The following is a 17,705-nucleotide window of genomic DNA, read 5'->3' on the forward strand; positions in this document are numbered from 1 at the left end:
CATAGAGAGATCGGGTCAACAGAAAAAGGTCAAGGCCTCCAAATTGACCTTTGACCTGATCACGTTAACATAAGGCAACCTATACGACATCGGTGACATGATTCGTGAGGTCACCGAGGAAGCGCTCTAGGAAGCCATGTCGGAGTAGTAGATTATATTGGGGGCCCTAAGGGCGCAACAGCAGGAACTTCAGGTGCGACCCCCACAGGAAGGAACAGCCACCTACGGTGCAACAGGTACATCAGCAGCAGAACAAATACTACATGCAAAGATGGCCAATACCATAGTGCTCTTGGAAAGAGTGCCAACAGTAGAGAAAGAGGATGACAAAGCCACGGTGGGCAGGATCAAGGGACTTGGCCTAAATTTGGCTTCCCTTCCACGAGACACACTGTACCAGCTACAGGATGGCATAACAACAAATCTCCATGTCAGGGAGGGCCATGCGATTCAGGTGATGAATGAGAAAAAGATCAACATCAAACAGCTAAGCCTACAACGTGAGGAACTGGTGTCACAAAAATAGTATATAGTACAGATAGTTGATGAAGCATGCGGGCGGTTCCCCTAGTTGTTCATCGCTGCAGACTTACCAACAAACATGCGGATCCACTATTTGGAAAGTGGAGTGCGAACCACATGCGAGGAAACAATGCAAGTGCAGCTGGAGCTGAATCTCTAGATTGATGAGCTGCAATTGAAAGCGCAACCTTCCACTCCTTCAGAAGTTAGAGAGCAATGCATTAGCACTATTCAAATAGGACTGGAAGAAATTGGACGGGCAGTGCAAGACTATACCGATATGTTGGACCAAGCCTTTGGCATCCTCACATCGTTGCAGGAGGATCCCAACATACATCGCCTAGAAACAGAGGAGCACGCGCTTCAGGAGCAGTATGATAATATAAGGGGAATTGCACAGACAGTCATCCTCACCCAACGGCTGGCAAAGATGTAGCAAGCAAGGGCACTAAAAGAGCAGGTGGATGCCGCAAGACAGAAAGAGGCACTTCTCAAAGTGTGCGTCCAACCATGGATTGATGAGGCCTTAACCATTACCGTAGATATCGAGGGAAAGCTCGCACAGATGCAGGGAATCTACGAGCTAAGGTAGGCAGCTGATCCTCACAAAGAAGCATTAGAAGAGCACATGCAACAGGTCCAACAAATTGTAGAACAGTGCGCTGCGGACCTCCGAGCAGTATGGGACCAGTTGGAGGGGCTCTGCGCCAAGATTGCCACACCAACAGAGTGACTCAAGATGAGTCACGATGATAGTGTTGGGGGCTTGTTGGGAATGGAATCCCTCCACAACATCTTTTAGGTCTCAAAGCCCAAATTTTGGTCAAATGTATTGTAAGACTCCGCGAATTGCGGGTGCGAAGCACAAAGTATAGGTTGAGTCATAGGGTTGTCCACGCTAAAGTATTGTAATGTAATGTAAAGTCATGTCAGCCTACCCATGGTCCACGGACGATGGGATTGTATAAATAGAGCGAGGCTCTAAGTTGTAAAGTGAGCGAATGGAAGAGAAGAAGATGAATGGTTGAAGCATAGAGCAAGAGTCTAAGTGTATTGGGTTGTAGTAGTAGGAAGAGGCTCTGTAGCTGTGTGCGCAGAGGTCTAGTGGAGTCTGCAACTGAGTGCGCAGGGCGGTGTTGAGTCTGTAATCATGATCGAATAATAATAAAGAGAAGTTGATTCCTATTTCTGTGTATCTGCTTGTGCATTGCCTTCTTTACATTTATATTGTTTTATTTATCGTGTGCACTGATATGATTGCTGAATATGCTGTAATAATCATTAGTCTTACACAAATAAGTTAAGTAATCGGGTAATAACAGATTAAATAGCAAGGAACTTGGGTATTATATGGGCTACGCCCCGAGTAGGGCTGTGTAGAAGCAGCATCACAGGTTGCAGAGGAATAACAAGTGTGCATAACGATGTGCATGCAGGCTCAAAACATGGACCACCAAAAGCTCATCATACATCCCCAGGGTGCGGAAACATGGTTCTAGCACCCTCCCATACTACTTTGGGTGAGACCTCAGTCCGCACTCCGGGTACTATTACCGAAAGGGCCAGTAGTATTGGGATTTGCTTGGCTAAATCACCTCTGAACCTGGGTTAGGCCCATACAAGCCAACAAACATCTATTTCAATTTTATTTCCTACTACAGTTATCGAACAATGATGGCAAGTCTAACTAATTTCTTTATCATCATGCTATACAAGGTTATATTTTAGCAAGATCTACCTTGCATGTACCAAGAAGAAAAGGCGATATTAGACATTGCAGATTAGTATGCCTCACCAGGTGGCACCTTCATTAGAGTGCTTACTGGAGATAATCCTATGCATGTCTTACCAAGGTATGTCGCTGACAAACTAATCATTCAAGAAGTATCATACCACCTCGCTATAGGGTTGTCAGCAACATTACATAGGAAGAAGAAAGAAGCGTGGCCCACTCTTCCTTTGAGGATCGTATTATATGAGATTAAGAACTTGAAAGATGCAGATGCCAATGCTAAGGACATAGTGAAATTTGAGTTCAACAGTAAGTACCTTAATCCCAATGATCCTCACAGTATTTGCATGGACCACTATACGAGAGTTTACTTTCTGTGGATCAGCGGGGCATTTCATTAACCAAAGGAGGATACTTGAAGGTATTTCTCTAATGCTTCTAGACTTAATGAGTAGGTTAGTACAGCAAGGACTTTGAAGGCTTCTCCACATACAATAGAAACTCTAGAAGCGACAACAACAACAGTAGAAGGCAACGATCTTATGTAGGACAAGGGAAGGACGAAGATTGCTAACAATCAAGAGGGAGAGAAAAGCCGAAAAATGAACGTAGATGCTATTATTATGAAGGAATCTTTGGTAGCAATAACAAAGAGAGAGAAAATGATGAAGAGAGAAGAGTAGAGGAAGAGAGAAAAGTATAGGTTGTAGGAGGAAAAACTAAAGCTACAGGAGATAGAGAAGAAGTTGAAGGATGAACAGGAGTTGAGGAGGAGAGAAAAATAAGAGAAGAATAAGAAGGAAGAAGAACAATGGAAAGGCACAATGATAGAGGAAACAACACTGATACAAGTTGAAGAACAATAACAACAAACAATAGAGAAGGAAGGTGAACAGATGCATGATCGAGAGCTTGCTCAATAGATTGAGAAATTGATTGAAGTGACAGAAATGGAGTTGGAACAAGAGTTGCAACATGAAGATGTCGACCTGATGCTGAGAGCACCAAAGGTCATCCCTCGGTCTCCACCACCTCCAACAACAGAGACAACCAAGAGAGAGAGTACATTTTGTTCTCCTTGACGATGATCCGATCATGGAAGTGTACAATCTATCATTCAATGAGCTATAGAAGAGGATTATACAAGAATTGGGGAGTCACTTTCTAGATGATCATGCATCTCCTCCATTCATCAAAGAAATGGTGATAGTGCCAGACACCAGGAAGCATCCAACTACCATTTTCAAAGTTATCTTGGTCTATGCACAAAAAAAAAGATCAAATGTTCAATATTTGATGGCCAAGAATGAGAAACGGGAAAATTACTTACAAGCTTCCAAGAAATAGGTAGAACAACTTTGAGTAACAACACCGAATGTAGTTTTTGAATTGGGGGAAATGAGAAAAACAATATTGGCTAAACTATCAGCACTTGGAGAAACTGTGCGAAAGGTCTATGACAAATTTGTCACCATGCATAAAGGAGTTGAATGTTTGAATGGCCAACAACAATGAAGCAAAGAGTTTGTTAAAGCTCTCAAAAACATACATGCCACCGTCGCCTATGTACAAGAGTGGAAAATGCGGTACAAAGGGGCCCCACTTGACTTAGTTAAGATGATGAAGCCACACTCAGAGCTAGAGAAAGTGAAGTTTTTAATGTTGATTCAAAAAAATGAGAAGATTGCCTCATTCATCAGTAGAACGCAGGCCTCATATGTGCGGTTGCACAATAGCTTTGGATGTCTTGGTGAGAACACACTAGATCCCATCAATTTATTCCCTCTTGCTAAACCCAAGAACCAAGTTCGGCACGAGATCAGTGTTATAGACATACTTGGGCAGTCCAACCCCAATCTTATATGTCAATAAACTAGGGCTCTTCAATCCATAAAAGTGTTGTTTCATACCCTAAAACATCATGGTAATCTGATTACATCATTCCCCAAAAGTTCCACCTAAAAAACCATCCCGAATTGGCCCAAACTGAACCATACTAACTGCTACACTAGCCAGGTGCGATGCATACTGAGTGGTACACTGCTCAGGTGAAATGCATATTGATTAAGCCTTTTTTAGGGTGCGATGGGCGAGGATGGACAAATGTCCGAGACAGTTTCCTAAGCGGATACTCATGGAATCTTCTAGAAACTTCTCTTATGACACTTGCCTCTCTGAATTCGCCTAGGGATGAGTAATAGATCCAAGAAATCTCCAAGTGGAACTAATTGTAAGACGTGGAATCAATTGTAACAAGTGGAATGACACTAATCAAAATCCTAGAGATGACTCACACCCTTGCACACATCCATAAATGGATCCCTCATCTAAGAGATCCAGAGGCTAGAATGTTGTGAATTGCAAGGAAGTGTTGATAGTTTGAGATAAGAGCATTGTATTGTTGGTGTGATCTTTCTATTTCATGAGGTGAAGAGGGATTTATGCTAGGAGAGTGATGCTGGATCAGACAACTGGGTTGTAATTCTCCCTTCTATTTTATAAAGTTATTCAAGTTTTCTTCCATATAATTGTGCACTTGTGAATGTTATTATTTGTGAATGCCATTGTATGTTCTTTATACATCTGATTCTGTAATTCTTATGATACAATAGATCAAGATGCTTTGATAGTTCTTTGCTACTGTGTTTTTACAAGTACTCTTCAAGCGGGATAAGTATGGAGAGGAGTTGCGAGCTCTGTTAAGGGGGAGAAATATCAAGAAAAGGATTAAGCGGAAGTTCCAAGCTGGTCCTCTCATCTTTCTCTTATCTATTGTGCATAGAAGAAATCATTGAATTACATTGAACTATTGTTTCTAGGGTAGCTTCCAAACCTAGAGGGCTAGTCAATCGAAAAGACAATAGTTTTCCCAAAAACAAAATGGCGACTCCACTGGGGATCGAATAGATGTTTGTTTGTTGTTGTTGTTTATTTTATAAACTATGGATAGAGCCTAAAGTCAATCAGGTAGCCTTTGAACTGATCTTGCTCTGCAATTACATAGTAGATGAATGTTGCTTCAGTCAATCTTTGGTTTAGTTTATGAATTAAGAATTTGACTTACAAGAATTCTAGATCCCATTTTGGTAGCCAAGTAACCTCTCAAGACATGCCTCTATATTTTTCTCTTTACTGTCCATCATAGCTCAACTTAACTCATTGAAAACAGCTGCAAATTTGTGCGAAAACCCACTTCAGTTGCTCTCCTTGGCCCATCGCACTGTCTATCACTATGAACCAGTATAAATCGCACTTTCTAAGTGTAGTAGGTGTGATGCATGACTGTTTCTGTGAAGCCCAGGTACGATGATTGACTGAACCTATTTCCATTCTAGAAATTTGGGGTTTTTGTCCTTGTTTTTAGTCTTGTTTAGTTGATTCACTTCTTATGAAGAGTGCCTCATTGCTGAAGCCCACTTGCATCACATAGATCAGTCTCCATTGATTAGGATTAGTAAATGGTTTTATGTATTTTTCCATCATTTACAATCCTTTGTCGAAAAGTTGCTTAAATTGATCTGTCGCTTTGGTAGAAAAGTGTCGTAACTGTCGTTTTGTGTCAAAAAGAGAAGTGTCGTTGAGCCTTCCTTCCATGAATAGTCGATTGAACTTTTCTTCAAGTATTTGGTTTGATTTTTCCTTATTCGAAGTGTCGAAAGAATTTTCTATTCGAAATTGAAAAGTGTCGTTTAGTCTTCCTATCTATTTTGAAAAGAAATTGTCAAAATGTCGCTTTGAGTAAAATATTTCAGATCTTTTCTACATTTGTTTTTCCTTTTTGGCATTTTTCAAATTAAGGGGAATGAAAAACAAATACATGAATTTGCATTTGCATTTAGTTTGTGTGTGAAAAATGATTTAGGAAAGTGCATTAATGTGTGATCTTTGCTCTTTGTTTGAAAGAATTGTAATCTTCTTTCCCTAGTAGTTAGGATTTTCATTGCTCAAAATAAACAATGATTTTTTATCATTGTGGATTGCATTTTAGGAATTTTAAATCAAAATCATGCGGTGAACCATTAAAAGGCAAACTTTAAACAAGATCAACTCTAAAATAAATCTCAGTGAACCTAACAATGCTTTGGAACCTAACGCAACACGTCTAGAAGTCTAGGCTAGAGACGTGTTCTGGCATCGTAAAAACTAGTAATTATCGTTTTCATTGAAGGTTGGGTGATTCCTCCTCCTTGATACGACAAGTGCTAGCACGGACTTGTGCTCCCCATACCGTCGAGCATATATTGGGAGACCATAATAGGCTTATATCCTTTATCCATAGGAAGCCGAGTCTGCCGCCCTATCGATCGCAATGCACTGAACATAGCATTCAGGAAGATTGACTGCCATACATAAGTCCTTGTAATTTCTCTTTAATTTATCACCAAGGTGTATATTACAGTTTTGCGATTGGTTTGGAAATCCCTCTCTTTAGATTTTCCAGAGTAGTCACTTTCATTCCTTTTCGACTCTTTAAAAGAAAAGGTCTATCTGAGCACTTGTCACTTCAATCTCATTAAAAATCAAAGGGGACTAGAGTCATCTTTAGCTTTTTATCGACTCTTAAAAAATGGAAAAGCAAAGTTGTGTCAAAGTGTCAATAAAATTAATTGAATTCAGAATAACATCATTTTCCCCTTAATTTTGAGTTGATCAAGTAATCTGCAATCGTGGAAGAAATTCAATCAAAACCCCGTCCTTCATGGAGACTAGAAAGTCAATTGTCTTTGACTCTAGAAACAAAGCCATTCTGGGCAAAATGGTCTCGTTTAACTGAGTCCAATGCATATGGCTTATTTGAAACTTTTGTTTCAACATCATCAAAGACTATAGTTACTTCGATCATTTCTGGTACATCTGCCTTTAGACAAGAAGTTCCGTAGTTACGAGAGGACATTAGAACTGATCCTAGTGTAACGGTAGACACTTCTATACCTAAAACAGCTCCATCTAGAGTTGATCTAGAGACTGAAGTTCACTTACCTGAACATCTGAAAGTTGAGTTCCAGAATTTAGAAGGTGTCACCCCTCCAATATCTGTCACTACAAAAGCTATACCTTCTTCGGCTCCAGAAATATTTTATGGACCTAACGGTCTACCTCTTGCACCTAGTCTAATTGCTATAGAGGAGATAGTAGAGGATCCTCCATCCAGTACCTCGTTACATTTTGGAACTAGGATTCATTTGTATCCTTCTGCTCCTGAGTTTGGTTCTTTTAATCATCCTTCATCGCAAGTCCCTGTCGAATTGCTAGGAAATCTTTTGGATAGACTAAACATGTCTGAGCAACCATCAACATCTAGGACTGTGTCATCTGATACAGCTATGGTAGAACTTCTTGCTGCCATTCCTACAATGTTTACTGGTATACCATCTGTTCCAACAGTTATCAAACACTAGCGGGAGTCCACTTAGAGGCCGCTTCGGCAACATGGTCTGCTCCTATTTATTCATCCAGAGTCACATCTGGTATTTATTATGTTGAAACCCAAAAAATTGATCTTGCATGTCAGTATCAATTTGGGCAAACTAGTCTTCAAAGACCAATATATCCTTTGAACACTGGACTACCGCCATATGGAGGGTAGTATGCTTTTTCATTGTTCCCTCCTGGGGAACAACCATATGAGAGTTTACAAAAAAATTCAGGTCAAACTGGAATTACATCCAGTGGTTGGGTACCAATACTACCACAACAACCAAGGGTTGTATATTCAATGCAATCGATCAAACCTGTGTCGAATATTCCCACTACACCTGCTATTGTGACTTTGTCGCAAGTAAAAGAAATGCCTATTGTGTCTCAACCTCAAGCCTCTCAGGTTGCAATACAACAGCCTCTTGTCTCTACGGCTCAATCACAACCTCAGGTTAGTATTTCCTTACCTAGAATGACTCAGGCTCAAACGGGTATTATCACCTCGCATCTTGGTCACTCTTCCAGTATTGGGCAACAGCAAATGGTCCAACAACCATGGCTGGTACAATAACAACAACCACAGTTCTAGCAAATAGAACCTCAGTTTGGGCTTGGTCAATACCAAACCTACCGAGGACCTCAGTAACAAGTCTTTATAAGTAATGGACAACCGCATTTTCAAAATGGTTATCAACAACCACACTATATTGGTTATGTCCAAAAACCTTATCAAAGTTACCAGCATCAGATACATTATGATGGTATGCAAAGACATACTGCTCAGGCGTTTCCATCTTATCCTAGGTATGCTTCACCTAACCTGAATCAACAGTTTCCTTTTGTAGCAACTCTAGAATTACTAGATTTGAACCGGCTGATGAATGATCCAATTGCAAACACCCCTTGGTGGCCAGTGATTCCTCATAAACTTCCCTTCGATATTCCTAAATTCAATGGAAATCTAGGAGAATATCCATCAAATCACGTAATGACTTTTCATTTGTGGTGCTCATCTAACACCCTGAATGATGATTTGATTAGACTTCGCCTTTTTTAGAGAATGCTAACTGGTCCGGCAGTGAAATGGTATATTGAATTGCCTAGATCTTCGTTTGACAATTTCAGCACCCTTGCCACTACTTTTCTAACCCACTTTCAATTACCCATTAGATATGAAATGGGAACGAAACTCCTTACCAACTTTAAATAGACCACGACCACTCACATATTTGATCATATTCATGAGTGGCCACATCATCGTCGAATGGTAAAGACGTATGTTCCTGATCAACTTTTAGCTGAGTGGTTTATTAAGTCCTTATTGCCATCTATCACTGAGGATGTGGCGAAAGGAGGAGTTGTCACTGAAGAGCAAGTCATTTCTTGTGCCGAATATTTAGACTTGATCTATACTCAGTCCGGCACACTCTACAACAAAATTCCTGATGCCCCAAGACCAAAATTTTCCATTCCACCTCCTCCTAAATCGAATAGGGACTCTCATGCCAGTGACGGCATGATCGGTGCCTCAAGCACACAAACTGCAAAGGCTTCATTTGGTAAAGCTCTTGCAGTTTCTAGTTAGAATGCAAATGAAAAACCTCTTGCCTCGGAGATTAATGCCATGGCATCTGACAAAGGCAAGAATCCAAAGCAACCAAGGGGCAAGAAGAAAGGGAAAAATAATAAGAAGAAACAGGAGAATCCAAATCCTGAAAAATATTCTGAGAACCCTATTGGGAAAAAGAAACCTCCTCCTCATTTTCCATGTTTGATATGTAACAAGGAGCATTATACAAGAGATTGTACACATTGAGCTGAGGTTAAGAAATTTTTAAAGACTTCAAATACCTCAGTGGTGTTGACTGATTCATTTCTGAACCCAGAAACTAATCTAGTTGCTATCGATCATGCTTCCACATCCAAAGTGCTTATGCTATCTGTCTCAAAACAACAAAATGATGCTATGATATCAACAAGGAATAAATATTATGGGAATCCATCATCATCAAACAGCCAGGCTATAGATCAACCTAGCAGTTTGATAATGACTTCACCAGAAGTTGTTCCATCCATTATTCCTGAATTAACTATAAAGTTGCCAAAAGGAGTAGTACATTAATCGACATTTAATCCTTGTGCTCGAGCTGCACAAAATTATAATATAGTGGAGGATCTGGCTCAATCGCCATCCGCTATGTCAACACTTGAAGTACTACAGAATTGCCCCTCCCAAAAGAAGGATTTGTTATCAGCAATAGGTGGGATTGATCTAGCAGATTCCAATCTTGTAGCCTTTAATCATAAAGGATATACACCTCAGTTACCGGCCCAACTCGCTTTCCTTATACAGTTAAAAGCCCTCAATAAAACTGTTCACCGAACAATCATTGATGAGGGGGAATCTACCTGTATTATGTCAATGAGTTGCTGGAAAACTCTAGGTTCACCACCCTTGTCACGATCATCAACGACATTAAAAGCATTCGACGGAAGAACATAAACGCCGTATGGGATTTTAAGTAACTTGCAAGTTGAACTGGGGGAAAAACAGTAGAAATTGAAGTCGAAGTTATGGATGGAAACCTTGATTACAATATCTTACTGGGAAGGCCTTGGATCTATACTATGGCTACCGTTGTGTCTACATATTTTAGAAAGATTGCATTTCCATTCTAAGGAGGAATCACAATCGTTGACCAGCTAACCTTTTTCCCAATAGTTCACAAGCTACTGGAATCATTCCATAGATCCATGGAAGTTCTCAATCACTTAAAAATATCGGAGTAGGTCTCTTGAAAGACCCATCCTTAATGGGTACTTTTGCCCCCCCGCCTCCATCTGGTCTTGTAGAAGTGGCCACAGTGGAAACCTGTCATATGATATCTTCTACCTCATCTAAGTTTAAGAAGAACTCCGAACATTCTGATAGTGCGGGTCACCACGAGGTATTGCCACCAAGCCCCATAGAATCTTTGTAGAAATCAATCTTCTAGGCCTGGGTGGCAAACCCGAATCAACATTCAACGAGTGTTTGGATAGATAGGTCTCTAGAGTATGGTACCTCTTCCAATCCTTGGTCTCGTATACATTCTATAGATGAAGGAATCATCTAGTCAATGATGATAGGAGAGACGCCGTGGGAAGATTGCCACCATCATTCCCACCTTCAAGATAACAATGAAGATTATTCAAGTGACCTTAATCATCCTTCAGTTTTTGATTTTTTATTAAATACTGTAAATACAGTGGATTCCAAGTGAAATCTGTCCAATATTGAAGAAACTATCACCATTAATATCTCGACCAAACCTAATGTTGTAGAGAATATTCATGTTGGAAAATCTTGTTCTCCATTAGAACTGGAAATTTACCGCGCTCTCTTTCGCGAATTCAGAGATGTCTTTGCATGGTCATATGAAGAAATGCTAGGCATTGACTTGATAATCATTGAACATGAAACCAAGATGTATCCAGATGTCAAACCAGTACGACAACGTCTTCGACCTGTCCATCCAAAGAAAGCCGCTGCCATTAAGGTAGAAGTTGAAAAAAATTTGCATGCTGGTTTCATTTACCCTGTTCCTCTCACTGATTGGGTATCGAATATTGTTCCTGTAATGAAAAAACAAGAAACAATAAGAGTGTGTGTCGATTATAGGGATGTAAATCAAGCGTGTCCAAAGGAAAACTATTCTACACCCTTCATCAACTAGATAATTGATGAATGTGCTGGATGCGAAATCTTTTCATTCATGGATGGATTTTCCGGATACAATCAAATCAATATCCACTCATAGGACCAGTCAAAGACTACATTTATATGTCCGTGGGGCACGTTCGCATATTGTAAATTACCTTTTGGTTTGAGGAACTCAGGGAAACTTTTTAGAGGACAATGAATTACGCCTCCCATGACATCAAACACATCGTTCAACCATATCTTGATGATCTACTGGCTCATTCATGAAGGTGTACTGATCATCCACATCATTTGAGAGCCATATTTCTACATTGCTGACACTACAAGATATGACTCAATCCGCACAAGTGTGTTTTTGTGTTGGTTCTAGTCGATTACTTGGTTTTGTAGTTTCTAAGGACAGAATTCGACTCGACCCTTTTAAGGTTCAGGCAATCCTCTACATGCCTCCACCTTCAAATTTGATTCAAATTCAGAAACTCCAAGGGAAAGCTAACTTTCTGAGGAGGTTCATTCCACATTATGTTGAACTCACTAAAGGTTATACGTGTCTTTTGAAAAATGAAGTACCCTTCCACTGGGATTAGGTTGTGCAAGCTTCCTTTGATGCTTTAAAAGATTCCCTGATAAAAGCATCATTAATGTACACTCTTGACTATCAAAAAGACTTTAACCTATATCTCGCCGCTGCAGATACAACCATCACCATGGTTTTAGTGCAAGGAGATAATGGAATTGAACATCCTATATATTATTTAAGTCGCAATATTAATGATATAGAAAGCAAGTACTCTTATGTTGAAAAGTTGGCTTTAGCATCCATTCAAGCGGTACAGATATTTCGGCACTATGTTCTCTTTTGCAAAACCACCATTGTGTTAGATTACAACCCTATGACCTACATTCTGTCGCGTCAATTACTAGGGGGGAAATATTCCAAATGGACAACCATTTCGCAAGAGTTTGATATGGAATTCACCAAATCCAAATCAAATAAATTTCTCATCTTTGTGGAGTTACTTTGTGACCTTCCCTCGTCATCCAACAATTTAACATATAAAGTATCAATCGTGGATGAGACTCTGTTTCTGATATTGTCAAGCGAATCCTGAAAGTTAAAGAGGCGCACCACGCCTTGACAATCCCGTCAGAAAGTAGATGTCCTCGACTATCAATGGAATAGATTTACCTCTGATCTGGAATACCTGGTCAATCAAGTCCCAAGCATCAAGAAAATACTGCAACAAACTAATCTGTTGCCTCATGCTGGATATACGGAAGAACTTCAACAAACCACAGTTTCTTAATGCAGTAATTGTGCCCTGGTCATGTAAAGAAATCATGTCCTCTTCTTCATGTTCGTGTTCACACCATGTGACAACCATCTTGATCCAACAAAAATCTAAAATGTAAACAAAAGATAAGTTAGGATCCAAATTTGAGCAAAAACAGGCAAAAATTTGATGAAAAATCACTGTGTAAAGATGCCCTTTTGTGCCCATCGCACCCTACCTTTGAGCAAGGTGGGATGCATACTGACTGGCCAGTTGGCAGCTCAATATGAATCGTACCTTTTGATACTAGCTAGGTGCGATGATTGGGGAACAAGATCTTCAAACCCCAAGGGCCCAGAAATGAGGAAAAACTTGCTCAGAATCAAGAAAAGATGGAATGAAAATGAAGAGCTCAGGGTTAGCTCCTACCTGGTCTTGACGAAATAGAGAATAGTCCATTGGATCTCCTGAAATCGTCTGGTGAAATTTGAGGGGGAAAACCACTCCAGAGCTCCAAAATCACAAATTTGAAAAGAAATGATGAAAGTGAAAGGTAAAATTACTTTTTATGTTTACTATTCATGTACTTCAAGTAAAATATTAGTTTTAATTCATTTTTCATACATATATATGTATTTCTAATCAATTTGATGGAGTGATTGAGCAAGTTGAACAACCAACAAAAAAACCTGATGTGCTAAATAGTGAATTGAACATCTTCGACCACTAATTCAAGCATAATTTTGTCATTTCAGGCTTGTGTAAAAATGCAATTGACATCGAGCATAGTTTCCCCATGATTCAAGATCGTTAAAAAATGAACCCACCTGGATTAATTAACCTTTGTGATTGCCACGCTATCAGCCTTTTGAGCCTTGGTTGTGTACCTCCCATCACCTCCATTATTTTGGTCGATCATACACTTCCACTTGGTTGTTTACCCTTTTTGAGTAATAGTTGCAATGAGTGGTCTTGTTAGCCAGCCTCTTCATAAAATTCACCATGTTTCGAGAAGTTCCAAGATTACCCGGACCAGTTGCTACCCCAGACACCACTCGTTCCTCAAAACGAGTCTCCTTTAAACCCTTTTCAGACTCGTTAAATATGAAAATATTATCGAGCAATTGGCCTTTCCATCTCGTTAAAGTATTTGGAAGTGCCATCCCTCTTGTACATTTTAATCTTTTTCAGACCCGAGGGATTATCTCATGAAAAAGTTTGAGTGCTTGTCTTTTTCAGCTCGTTAAAGTGATCAGAAAAGTCATCCCTTTTGTATTATTTTATCCTTTTTTAGACTTAAGGGATTATGCTACAAGAAATAACTGTTGGAGTTTCCTTTTCGTCCCTTTTCAAAGTCTCTAAACATGAAAAAGGACCGAGTTATCCTTGTCATTAAACTCGTTAAAACAATAGCGACAAACTTGTCCATTTTAGACAAGAGCGAGTTTCATTGTCGCTAAACTCATTAAAACATAGTGACAGGTTTTCTCGAAGGGAAAATTATAGAACAAGCATATGTTATCCTCCTCAAGCTCTCCAAAAATAAAGAGGTACTGGTCAGCACTGACTGAGGAAAAAGGGAAGCAAACTTGAAGAAATTTATGGTAGCAAGTTGCTCTTGAACATGACACTTTCACACCATCACCACGATTGAGTCGGGTTGGGTTATTTCGTTTACCAGTCATCTCACCATTGGTATTTAGCACCATCCATATTTTGGGGTTAACACTACCAATCCATCTTAGTGTTGCCAACATGTTCAAGAGAAGTCATTCAGTTGAGAAACCACAAACCCAGTTAATGCCTCATCCACTGCAATACCTTCAACCTTCATTTTTCATGATTGCCATTCCTGAACCTTGTGTCGTCAAATCCTTTTCATCTCCAGAAATCATTTTCTTCATTTCATGTCATAGAAGTGGGATAAATTAAGGCCCTCCTATGATGGGTCACTTCTTATCGACATCAACACATTATCCAAGAAGTTGACTTAGAAACAACCCTTTCAGTACTTTGAAGCTTGCATGCCTCAATGGCAAGTTTCTTACTTCCGGCGACAGGTTGACATCAATGGCCTTCAACCGAAAGATTTTGCATGGTGTTCGACATCGGATCATATATTCGCACCAAGTGAATTGTACTGTAGTACCTTGATGGTCATTATCATTATCAGTGATTCCTCTTGTGTCTGTTAACAACTCACATTATTGGCTGGTAATTAGGCAATGTCGTTCCATGTTCGACTTGAGAACATCTTTTCACATGGATCGACTGGTACAGCGGGCGAAGATTGAACGAGTTTTGAAGACCTTGGATCTAGTTTTATCCATCTGGGCTATGATATATTCAGGGATATACAGAATGATGACTCTACAACTAAAGAATCACCAGTCTGCATATGTAGACAAATATCTGTTCTATGTACATGAAATGAATTTATAAAGATGATCATGGGAATGCCCGCCTCAGCTAGATCATGAAAATTATGTATTGTATTGTATCTTATACAAGTCACCTTCCAGTTCGAAACCTCGGATCCTCATGATAAAGCATTTCACCCGACATCAAGATTTGCAACTTCATGCTTTAGGGGGCAACTGTTATAGACATATTTGGGCACTTCAAACCCAATCTTATATGTTGATAAACTAGGCTCTTCAACCCATAAAAGTGTTGTTTTATACCCTAAAAGATAATGGTCATCTGATTACATCATTCCCCAAAAGTTCCACTTGAAAAACCATCCAGAATTGGCCCAAACTGAACCATACTGACTGCTACACTGGCCAGGTGCGATGCATACTGAGTGGTACACTGCTCAGGTGCGATGCATACTGATTAGGCCTTCTATAGGGTGTGATGGGCGAGGATGGACAAATGTTAGAGACAATTTGCTAATGGATACTCATGGAATCTTCTAGAAACTTCTCTTATGACACTTGCCTCTCTAAATTTGCCCAAGGATGAGTAAGAGATCTAAGAAATCTCCAAGTGGAACCAATTGTAACAAGTGGAATCAATTGTAACAAGTGGAATGACACTAATCAAAACCCCAGCGATGACTCACACCCTTGCAAACATCTATAAATGGATCCCTCATCTAAGAGATACAAAGGCTAGAATGTTGTGAATTGCAAGGAAGTGTTGATAGGTTGAGATAAGAGCATTGTATTGTTGGTGTGATCTTGCTATTTCATGAGGTGAAGAGGGTTTGATGCTAGGAGAGTGATGCTGGATTAGACAACTGGGTTGTAATTCTCCCTTCTATTTAATAAAGTTCTTCAAGTTTTCTTCCATATAATTGTGCACTTGTGAATGTTATTATTTTTGAATGCCATTGTATGTTCATTATACATCTGATTCTATAATGCTTATGATACAATAGATCAATATGCTTTGATAGTTCTTTGATACTGTGTTTCTACAGGTACTCTTCAAGTAGGATAAGTACAGAGAGGAGTTGCGAGCTCTGTCAAGGGGGAGAAAGATCAAGCAAAGGATTAAGCATAAGTTCCAGGTTGGTCATCTCATCTTTCTCTTATCTATTGTGCATAGAAGAAATCGTTGAATTACTTTGAACTGTTGTTTCTAGGGTAGCTGTCAAACCTAGAGGGCTAGCAGATTGAAAAGATACTAGTTTTCCCAGAAACAATTGCTGAGTACTTGGAGAAGATAAGACAAGAAGCTACTAGAGAAGACTTGGAACTGGATGCACACAACATGCAGAAGTTCATTAAAGCTCCTATCAAGATCAACATAATGTTACTCATGCTTCAGAACAAGTTGGATATGAGTTCCAAGATGGTGTATCCAGATGCCATGGAGGTTAGGGTTCACTTCTAGAAAGACACTTTTAAGAAGTTTGGGGACACCATCACACAATACCAATTTTTGCACCGATATGTGACCGAGAAACAACAAGTGAAGGTTGTTAAGGTAGACTTTCCCCAAACTTCAGAATCATAGTGTTGTGTCTTGTTAAGATATCTCTACCCCATTTTTTCTTATATGGGTACATGTGGAAAATGTAATATTATTTGTAATTATGTTTTAAGTGAAATTCCAAGTGTCAATATTGGAATATGAAACTTCACCATGTAATGTAATGTTTCATTTAGTGAAGAAGTCAAGAGTGATGAGGGTAGTCCACAGGTCACAAAGCGGAGTTAAAGAGTCACCCCATCTTGTTATAAATAGAACCTCATAACTCATGTAACAAGATTTTGGCTAGGCTTAGGCTTAGAAAGAGCTTGGGAGTATTGTGAAGAGCCTTGGCTTTTCCATAGCATAGAGTGAGTATACTTCTTTTGAGGAGCAGGTCTTCTTGATTCTAATGTTCCACTATATGGGCTAGTGGTCGCCAATGGCATATGTATGGATGGAACTTTCACTTATAATAATAAAATCAGAGCCATCACACTTTCATGCATATGTTATTAATATTGTAGGATTATTCTTGTTGTAATTAAAATGTATGTTATTTAAATTACGCATATGCTTATGAACTATTTTGTATGCATTTCTATGAATCTTCTTGAATGTGTGTTGTTGGATTAACTCATCACTTTAAGTTATGGACTATTCCGCATCTTAGCTTGTGATTTCATTTCACTCTTGTGTTCCTTTCAAGTTGCATATTGTTATAGGCTTCCAAGGGGCACACTTCCTCTTCCCTTCGCGTGTTGGAACCTTCACGCATCACACTTTACTCTCCATAGGGTAACACAATTTCTCTTACCCAAAGTTATCATACTTTCCTCTTTGTGTTTCTGCAGCCAAAACATTACATTACCACCCACAGTTGGAAATCCTACTCCAAACGGTGTGAGGTCTAGTTGGGAGTTCATATCGGGGAGATCCCCTAAATGTTGGTGGGTCCACCACCGTCAAAACTACCTTAGCTACAATTGATGTTTCATCATTCACAACTGATGTTCCCTCAACCACAAATGTTATTTCCTCACACACAATTTTTGTTCCATCAGTCACAACTATTGTTTCCTGACTCACAGTTATTGTTCTGTTAGTCACAAATATTTTTTCCCAACTCACATTT

General features: G+C 39.5%; 1 pseudogene; it reads left to right on the plus strand.

Annotated features, from left to right (window-relative positions):
- The first annotated feature begins 271 nt into the window (after positions 1–271).
- The window catches only part of LOC149192829 (uncharacterized), a 51,708-nt pseudogene continuing 34,274 nt past the window's right edge, over positions 272–17,705 (plus strand).

Source organism: Pinus tabuliformis, chromosome 2_2 (assembly GCF_031772625.1).
Source record: "Pinus tabuliformis cultivar Carrire ecotype Pingquan chromosome 2_2, CPIR1, whole genome shotgun sequence".
In the NCBI taxonomy this organism is placed as follows: Eukaryota; Viridiplantae; Streptophyta; class Pinopsida; order Pinales; family Pinaceae; genus Pinus; species Pinus tabuliformis.